Source organism: Gymnoscopelus braueri (genome assembly GCF_963280865.1).
Source record: "Gymnoscopelus braueri genome assembly, chromosome: 14".
Lineage (NCBI taxonomy): Eukaryota > Metazoa > Chordata > Actinopteri > Myctophiformes > Myctophidae > Gymnoscopelus > Gymnoscopelus braueri.
The window spans coordinates 50,720,639-50,731,292 of NC_137619.1; the positions used below are offsets into that span (position 1 = coordinate 50,720,639).

The window sequence follows — 10,654 nt, forward strand, 5'->3', positions numbered from 1 at the left end:
TATTTTTGATCATCAGGTTGAGACAGAAATGCTGCCGAGGTGAGTGTGTGTGTGTGTGCATGCATGCGTGCGTGCGTGCGTACGTGTGTGCGTGCGTAGCAGACTCTAGCATCAAACTAGCCATGAATTATACAGTTATTACAAGCACTGGTTCAGACAGACAGACAGAGAGACAGTGACATAGAGACAGTGAGACAAATAGACAAACCGTTAGACAGACAGACAGACAGACAGGCAGGCAGGCAGGCAGGCAGGCAGACAGACAGACAGACAGACAGACAGACAGACAGACAGACAGACAGACAGAGTGTGATAGACAGACAGACAGACAGACAGACAGACAGACAGACAGACAGACAGACAGACAAGCAGACAGACAGGCAGACAGGCGGGATAATGAAGTCATGAGATCAAGGAAAGACTCTGACAGTCGAGCCTAATTCATAACTCGTAGCACGACTACGGTGTCACCTTCCAAACTGATTTTTAGAAGACATCTTTAAGAAATAGTCCCTCAGGTGTTAGAGGGTTAATGGGTTAAAATCCATACGCTGCAGTCAGTGCTTTTCAAAGTGCATGGAAAAGGAGATGTCAGCGAGGACGGCTGACACGGGTTCTGCTGTGGTACATCAGGGGAGCACAGCAGCAAACATTTTATGTTGGATTTTCTTATTGAAGACACGTGAGGGGGGGGGAGAAAAGTCTATAGGGGCTTATAGGAAAAGACTGTTTTTAACCTATTAAGACCGGGAACACATCTGTGTGTAATTTTTTTGATTTCTTTGGCTATTAAAAAAATAGCAGATCTACAAGCTCATAGCGCGGCACCGAGTGCTATGAGCTTGTAGATTTATTTTTTGAGGAAAAATCGTGAACGTTTGTGTTTTAAAGCGAATGTTTTTAACTCCGATCTGTGCTTCTGGGGGGTCCCTGGAACAACATAGTTTGAGATGGGGGGGTCCGTGGCCAAATACATATAATTTTGGGGGTCCTTGACATGGAAAAGTTGGAGCACCACTGATATAGCAACATACCGTTAGGATTTAGAAAACATTTTTAGATATGTATTTGGCCGCGGACCCCATCTCAAAATATGTTGTTCCAGGGACCCCCCAGATGCAAAGATTTGATTAAAAAATGTCCACTTTAAAAAAATATATATATATATATTCAAAGATTTGCAAAAAAAAATACGATGTTTCAAAAATAGCAGATCTACAAGCTCATAGCGCGGCACTCGTGCTATGAGCTTGTAGATCTGCTATTTTTGAATAGCCAAAGTATAATGGGTTTTAATGGGTTAAACTGGCTTAGTTATGCTGCTATTGTTCAAGGAACCAAAGGACAGGGTTTTTGTTTATTCATGTAAACAGCGGGCGGTCACAACAACAACGCTTACTGCTGACAGTAAAATGTATATTTATTTCAGCGAGGCACGCAAGTTGACACCAAATGTAATCTTGCTGCCTTCATGTGCGGCAGGATGGCGGAATAATAGTGGATTTGTATTGTTGTTGGTTTTTTTTCTTTCCATTTAGATAAGCAAGGATTCTAAAAAGGACAGCCGTTATTTGGAAGTTGCCCACGTTGTTGTGAAATGTATTTAAAACACATTTGATGTCTCACAACCAAATGGTTATACTGTATGTATATCATAGAATTCTCAAATTCTGCCCTACCCGACCCGACGTTTTCGGGCCGGGCCCAAAATCTATGCTATGTTTGTTATCCCCTTGCCAGCGTAATTAACTTAATCCGACAATCTTTGAAACGCTGTGGAAGCCACATTGTGTACAAAAAAAAAAAAAGTCCATGCGAGGAGGCGGAGGCATCCGTGTCTACGCTGGAACAATAACATTCCACCCGTGATCGGCCATTTTGGGGCTATGGCACTTTGAAAATGGGTGGTTTTCAATGCAAAAAAAGGAAACTGAGATAAGAGTGTTTTTCTAAAAATCCTAGTCAGGGTGGATGGCTTCTGTTTTTTTGGAATGAGATCCCACCCGACTACACCCGAATACAATGGATCATCCCAAAGCTGTGTTAGGGTGCCCCCTTGTGGAATAAAAAAAATAATATATATATATATATATATATATATATATATATATATATATATATATATATATATATGTTACAGTATGATTGGAGAACCAGTACGATTGAAGAAGGCTCGCTCGTTTTTACCACCCACCCAGCAATTCTGTAGAAGCAACACTAGAGGGAGCCACAAGCCAGGCTTGTGCACAAGCATATATTGCCGCGACCACACACACACGTGCGCGCGTGTGTGACCGGCTTCGAGTGCTATCAATGCATTGAATGGGGAAATAGGCGAGTTTATTAGACCTTTCAATGGGCGAAATAGGCTACTACCTACCCGCGATTTATCAGACCATTCATTCAGGAGCTACTGACCTACTTGGAGGCGGAGCAGTCCGCACAACAATATTTACGATTCTGTGCCTATCGGTACATAACTCAAACGGCGCTGAGTAGGCACAGGCGAACGTCACACCGTTCAGGACGGCAACTCGGTCGCCTTAGCTCCCTCTGTGGTCCTTCACGGGGTTCCAGTTCGCCTGTGACTGCGCGCCTCCGTCAGGGTCCAAAACCAAAAGCGAAACCTAAACTGAACTATTAAGTCATGTCAGTTGGTAGGTTAGTATGTCTTGATAACACCCAATGAATGGTCTGATAAAACGTGGGTAGGTAAGTAGGTCGCCTATTTCGCCCATTCAAAGGTCTAATAAACTCGCCTATTTCCCCATTCAATGCAGATAGCATTCGAATCAGGTGGACTGTTAAGATACTTTTATTGTGTTCTGCTGGCTTTTGTTTTAGTTTCTCCCTGACACACACACACACACACACACACACACACACACACACACACACGGAGGAGGAGAAGGAGAAGGAGGAGGAGCTCCTCCTCGCGAGCCTCGCTAATAAACCCTGTCTCGAAAAGCCCCGCATCGCCCCGAAGCCCCGTGCCTAAAAACGAGCGCTCTGTCTTCAATCGTACTGGTTCTCCAAACGTACTGTGACATATATATATAATAGAACGACTTTATGCGTCTTGGCGGGCAAGTGGACTATTTAATAGAACGACTTTATGCGTCCATGGCGGGAAATTAGTTAATGGGTTAATTTACGAAAAGACATACAACTTTGAAATAGGACGACGTAAGGTTTCTGGCCGAACAGCAATGATTTGGGCCAAAAAAGTGTTGTCAGGGCCTTAACCTGGACCTGACAACAACTTCAGAGCGTGAGTGTTTGCAGACGGAATGCAGACTTTAAAGAACTCCCTCTGTGAAGCAGCATTTCCCAGTGAGAGGTCCAAACACACACACACACACACACACACGCTGACAGCAACCTGGCACAACGTGTGATGTCTTTGGCCCTGACTTTACCTTTACCTCCCCGGTAACTTCTTATTTGTGTCTTATCATAGCTCATGGCTTCATGGAGCACTGCATGGTGCCAGGGCTAGGAAAAGCCTCGGTCGGACCAGATGACAGCATCCATCCAATCTCTGCTGTTAACTCATTGAGACCGGAGGTCTTTAAATCAGTAGTTCTCAAACTTTTTCGTGCCAAGGACCCCCATGATATGTATTTGGCCGCGGACCCCTCCCATCTGATTTTTTTTTGTGCCAAGGAGAAGCGAAAAATGTGTGTAAAAGAAATGATTAAAAAAAACACTTTAAATATTTTTCAAAATGTAAAAAAGTAGCAGATGTACAAGCTGCTCGCAGCGCGTCACTTCGTGCCGCGCTGCGAGCTTGTACATCTGCTATTTTTGAGAACCACCGTTCTTAGAGGTTGTTTAAACTTTTTAAAATCTTTTGAAATTGTATTTTTTTAAATGAAACGGAACAACAGATATTTACTCGCGACCCATAAAAATTGGTCGGCGGTCCCCGACCCGCTGTTTGGGACGTTAAGACAATAATGAATGCAGACAACCCCCAAGACCAAAGGCTGGACAACACTATCTACTCACTGCATATACAGACACCTCCAAAAAGCACACATCTAAAAAACTGTATACATTACAGTATCAGTGCAAAAACACACACACACACAGGGCCGCCTATCACACACACAGGGCCCCCCTATCACACACACAGCCAGTAGACAGGTGAATGAGACAGTGTTTGTGTGTGAACATCACATGTAGAGAAGACAGCCGTGTATCCCCCTCTGTGTGTGTGTGTGTGTGTGTGTGTGGTGGATATACAACAGTGTTAAAAGTGAGCCAAACTGAGCACACTTCAGAGGTTCTGGGATCCATTGAAGCTGCCTTGCATGTTCAGCTATCGCTGTCTGGCAGCAAACACACACCCCCACACACACACACACACACACACACACACACACACACACACACACACACACACACACACACACACACACACACACACACACACACACACACACACACACACACACACACACACACACACACACACACACACACACACACACCTCTGAGAAGCAGCTTACCTGAAGATGCACAGCAGTCTGGTCAGAGCCAAGACCTGCAGGAGAGAGAGAGAGGGAGGGAGGGGAGAGAGAGAGGGAGGGGAGAGAGAGAGGGAGGGGAGAGAGAGAGGGAGATTGTTTAGGAACCATTTTACAGCTATATTACTGTGTTTCATATTAACATTAAAACAACTTATTATTGGGTGGATAGAGGTTGGAGTTGAGAGAACAAGGAGATGACCTGAAAGACCAAAAGGTCAACACTGTGGAGGGGAGGGAAAGAAAGAAAGAGAGAGAGAGAAAGAAAGGAAGAGAGTTGGAGGAAAGAGGGAAACAGAGGGAGGAGGATAGGAGCCTGGAGAGAAGCATGGTCTTTCTACTGCCAGCTTCCACCATCATGTATCACACAGAAACACTTTAGAGGTTACGTTAAAACACCACCGTAACAGAGGGTGTGTGTGTGTGTGTGTGTGTGTGTGTGTGTGTGTGTGTGTGTGTGTGTGTGTGTGTGTATGTGTGTGTGTGTATGTGTCTGTTGTGTCTTATGAGTATGAGTGTAACACCCAAGGTTCACACCGGTTTCCCGGGTGGGAAGAGACGATAAAGCCAGACATCTGAACCACTACTAGGCTAATGGGAGGATTAAGCCTTTGGTCTTCAGGCAGAGGCTCTGAGCCACTCTGCCCAGGATTTGAACCCGGGTCTCCCGTGCAGGAAAAAAACAATAAAGCCAGACATCTTAACCACTAGCCTGGGAATCCCTTCGTGGAATCCCCATGTGGGGACATGCTTTTTGGGGGTCCCCAGATGACAGTACCGTGACCGATTTAAGGACTTTTTTAAACGTAAAAGAAAAAAGTTTACATTACTGCATCAAAAGTAATCAACAAACTGTATAGTATAAAACTGGTCAAACATTGGCCAATTGTCAAATAATAAGAAAGAGGCAAACATTTAGAAAATAGCAGATCTACAAGCTCACAACGCGAGGCGTTGTGAGCTTGTAGATCTGCTATTCTCACAATATTCATCTGTGGAACCGAGTCAAACAAAATGTAATGCCTCAATGATGTACCACAGCAATGCCTACAATGCCAAGTGCTTGTCAGGGTGGGGCACCGAGGGGTCCCCAGTTCAAAATATTATTATTTTGAGGAAGGTGTCGCGGCCTGAATAGGTAGAGAACCGCTGTACCAAAGGTAGTGAGGCAGACGTGCAGCGGTTTGGACTGTCGTCAGTTCCGTGTGGCCTCTCCATTTAACCCCCACCTGCTCCTGCTGCATAAATGCATGGCGTGTCACTGACACAGCGCCGGTCCCCGCGGACACACACATAAATAATGCACCCGCATCCTCTGCCTCTGATGCTAGCTATCAGCTATGCCCCATCAATGTTTCATAAACAGCGCCGGTACACAGCTCTTACATATGTATTACACATTAGTGCTATGCTGTTAGGCATGGCGTGGCGTGTGTGTGTGTGTGTGTGTGTGTGTGTGTGTGTGTGTGTGTGTGTGTGTGTGTGTGTGTGTGTGTGTGTAGTGTACGCAGTTAGCCATTAGCTGCATTATGCACCGATGTGCTGGGCTTTAGCTAACAGGAGTGTAAGAGTTGCAGACACACAGATGGGAGTGTGTATTCGGTGCAAACATCACAATACATCATTATCTACAAAATGTCTTTTAAATCCTAACAGTTTTTTGAAAAATATACTATATATGTTGCTATATCAGTGGTTCTCAAATTTGTCAAGGACCCCCAACATGATTAATGTATTTGGCCGTGGATCTCAAAACATGTTGTTCCAGGGAACCCCTAGAAGCAAATATTTGAGTAACAAATGTTCACTTCAAAAATATGTATGTTCAAAGATTTGCACACATGTTCACGATTTAAAAAAAAAAAGCAGATCTACAACCTCGAGCGCTATGAGCTTGTAGATCTGCTATTTTTTAATAGCCCAAAGAAATCTTGAAATGGCACAGATGCGTTCCCGGTCTTAAAGGGTTAATTGGTTCTCTCTTTTCATTGGTTCAATAGTTATAAAACCCAAATAAAGAAATAGGGAGATGCAAGATTTCTGCCCGGCAACCGTAGCAGATATTTGGGACACACATACCCACATGCACAGATGGTTGGCAGTGTGTAAGGCCTACGAAACACAGTGCTTACCGTTGATCTTAAGCTAAAAGCACAAAAGTCACTATTGCTATTGTTTATAATAAGTCTAATGCCTCTCTCATGCCAACAAATAGAGCATCAGCAACACACACACAGGGGGATGAGGAAACAGGTAGCATAATCCTATTGTATCTGTCTTCTTACTGCAACAGGATGGCTAGCGCACGCACACGCGCACACGCACACACACACACACACACACACACACACACACACACAGATTAAGAGTGTCTAGGGAAAGGGATTTTCACCTGCACCCTACAGGCTGAATTACAACTGCATAATTACAACACTGGAGCAGGGGGAGGGAGGGGGGTAGAGTTCAAAGGATTGTAACTTGGCAGAGAAAACCCCAGAACTTCACATGCAGCTGTGTGTGTGTGTGTGTGTGTGTGTGTGTGTGTGTGTGTGTGTGTGTGTGTGTGTGCATGTGCGCGTGTGTGTGGGGTGTGTGTTCGACATAGACAGAAAGAGGAGGACATATATTGAGATGAAAGTGAGAATGAGGAGAGAGATGAGGTGTGGACTGAAATGACAACAGGACATTTATTAGCGATTATTCAATTGATTAATCACATAACCGAGAAACATGTTTAACATATACTTCTTATATCAACTGATTGATTAAGCATTATAATATACTTTGTCACAAAACTGTGTCATGCAAAAATTATGAAAATAGCTGATTATTTGCATTATAATAATATAATAATTATTATCATTGTATTGATTGATATTGAAATCCAAAGCAGGGATCGATTAATTGATTATTTGATTAAATAATTGATAATGATTGTTTTATATAAACAATTAAATCGATTAGCTCAATTAACTGACTGTTGCATCCCTCATTTCTGTCACTCTTTGGATGACAGACAGACAGGCAGGCAGGCAGGCAGACAGACAGACAGACAGACAGACAGACAGACAGACAGACAGACAGACAGACAGACAGGCAGAGGGGGGAGCAGTCCACGAGCATCATGCAGGAAAAGGTCAACAGCAATGGAAGCCAATCCATTATACTGTGTGTGTGTGTGTGTGTGTGTGTGTGTGTGTGTGGGGGGGGGGGTCTGTGGTAAATACAGTCCGACATGTTTGTTCACCATTCACTTGTACTCACGACTCAAATCTTAAAGCCGACCTTTAAAGTGACACATGACAAAGAGAACCCTTCACACATTCTATCTAGGGTTAGGATACCAATCAAATAAAAACAAGAACATTTATAGAATTTATATTCTATTATAGAATAACGCCAACAATCTCACTTGCAGCCGTGGTTTTCAAACTTTTTCATGTCAAGGACCCCCAATGTATTTGACCGTGGACCCCCATGTCAAAACATGTTCCAGGGACCCCCAGAAGCAAAGATTTAAGTTACAAATGTTCGCTTTAAAAAAGTATTATATTAAAAGATTTTCCAAAATTTTCAAGATTTTTGAAAAAAATAGCAGATCTACAAGCTCATAGCGTAGCACTCGGTGCCACGCTATGAGCTTGTAGATCTGCTATTTTTTGAATAGCCAAAGTATAAAAGGTTTAAGTGGTTAAAATCACTGTTATACCATTTTAACACATTTTGCTGGGGACCCCCTGGGAATCCCCCAAGGACCCCTGGGGGTCCCCGGACGACCAATTTGAGAACCAACGACTTAGAGCACCATGGCGAGCACCCAAGCAGGGAGAATTCATCAGTGAATGAGGTATAAACCTTATTCAGTGATAAACTGGGCCTGCAGGCTGCTCCCAGGGTAAACATGAAGACAGCGCTGATAGGAAGGTTACCATGGATCACTTGTCTACTAGGCTGACACACAACAAGGTCCACTGTCTGGACACACGGTCCAACACAGCTTGTCACAACAACACGCCATGCATGTTACACAGTGGTGGGAAAAAAAGTACTCACATTCGTTACTCGAGTAGAAGTATCAATACTGCAATGTAGAAATACTCTGTTACGAGTAAAAGTCCGGGATACAAAATGTACTTGAGTAGAAGTGCAAAAGTGTTGGTATCAAAATGTACTTAAAGTACCACAAGTAAAAGTACTTATTATGCAGGATGTCCCATTTCAAGTTTTCAAATGTATAACGATCTTTTGAAAATAGCAGATCTACAAGCTCACAATGCGACGTAGATCTGTTATTTTCAAATGGCCGGGATGTATATAGGGCTGAAGTGGTAATGTATGTTTTGTAATAATAATCATAATCTACAAAGTAACTAGTAACTAAAGTTTTCAAATAATTGTAGTGGAGTAAAGTATAATATTTTACTCTGAGATGTAGTGGAGTAGAAGTAAAAGTATTGGAAATACTCAAGTAAAGTACAAATACCTCACAATTGTACTTAAGTACAGTACTTGAGTAAATCTACTTGGTTACTTTACACCACTACATTTGTCTGTATGTGTGCGTGCGTGCGCATGCGTGTGTGCGTGCGTGCGAGCGAGCGAGCCGATGCTTTGACCGATATTTCTGTCATAATGTGCAAACATTTTGTAATCAATTTGAGAAACTTCGATTTAATTACATTTTCTATTTGAGAACATTTACGTTTAAGCAAACATATGAATGCAATTACACACAAACAACTATAATTTGATAGAAAAAAACATTTAAATTAAGTAATATTATGAAAAGAACATTTAACTTTAATCCTACAATACATTAATTGATTCATTTCATTTAACCACTTGAGCCCTATTAAAAAAAAAAAAAGAAGCCGATCTACAAGCTCACAAACAAACTTGCAGATCGGCTATTTCTGAAAAGACTTTTTTTGAAAATGCTTAGAGAACTCTACACGGCTGCATAACTGCTGACACAGATGTCGTCACACACGTCTTATAAATAAATTAATGGCTGATAAATGGGTCTGGGCCATAATTTAACATGCAGACCCAAAGCTGGACTGCCTCACGCGTGTGGAATGCAAGTCAAACTGCAAAACATCTCTGCTCTATGCTGAGTGCTGATGCCAGGAGTTTTTAACCCATTAAGACCGGGAAAAGCATCCGTGTCATTTTTAGATTTCTTTGGGCTATTAAAAAATAGCAGATATACGAGCTATGAGCTTGTATATCTGCTATTTTTGAAAAATCGTAAACATTTTGTGCAAATCTTTGAATATATATATTGTTTAAAGCGAACATTTTTTACTCAAATCTTTGCTTCCGGGGAAGCAACATATTTTGAGATGGGGGTCCGCGGCCAAATGCATATCATTTTTGGTGAAAAAAATTAAAACATAAGCACGTTTTTTTTTTTTTACTGTTAGGATTTAGAAGACATTTGTAGAATCCCCAGAAGCAATACAATTTGAGTTACAAATGTTTGCTTTAAAAAATATATATATTCAAAGATTTGCACAAATCTTCACAATTACAAAAAAATTGCAGATATACAATCGAGTGCCGCGCTATGAGCTTGTATATCTGCTATTTTTTGAATAGCCAAAGTACAAAATATGGATTGCACAAATGCGTTCCCGGCTTGAAAGGGTTAAGTCTTAATCAGACAAATTGAGTCAGACTCTGGGTTACGCTGGTGCCTTTTATGAGGGTTGGGATTCATTTGAATGAAGATTGAAATTAGTCCCATTAAAAGCACTATGAGTCAGCAGTGTAACAAAAATTGCAGTTGTACTCGAGGGGTTGGTAAAATAATTGAATATGCGTATGAGTTTTATGCGGTGTAAAAAAAAAGAAAGGTAGCAATATTGGATGTTATTTCAACAAGGGCTTTTGATGAGATGTCTTTTTTTAAGTCGACATAGCAACACAACATTAATGTAATGCTGTATTATGTAACTTTAGTTAGTTAGTTAGTAAATACAATGGTATTTTGGTATGGTTAGAGTATGTTAATACAATATAACTTATGCAAACTGTATGGTAGAGTATGATCATACAATATAACTTACAATCTGTATGGTAGAGTATGTTAATGCAATATCACTTACAAAAATTGGGGT

General features: G+C 41.8%; 1 long non-coding RNA gene across 1 annotated transcript in view; it reads right to left on the minus strand.

Moving 5' to 3' along the window:
- LOC308101101 overlaps window positions 1-4,541 on the minus strand; it is a 123,801-nt gene extending 119,260 nt beyond the window's left edge. The window contains exon 1 of the long non-coding RNA XR_013934487.1: window positions 4,515-4,541. This is a non-coding gene — a long non-coding RNA (uncharacterized lncRNA). The remainder of the gene's footprint in view (window positions 1-4,514) is intronic.
- Window positions 4,542-10,654: the final 6,113 nt, after the last annotated feature.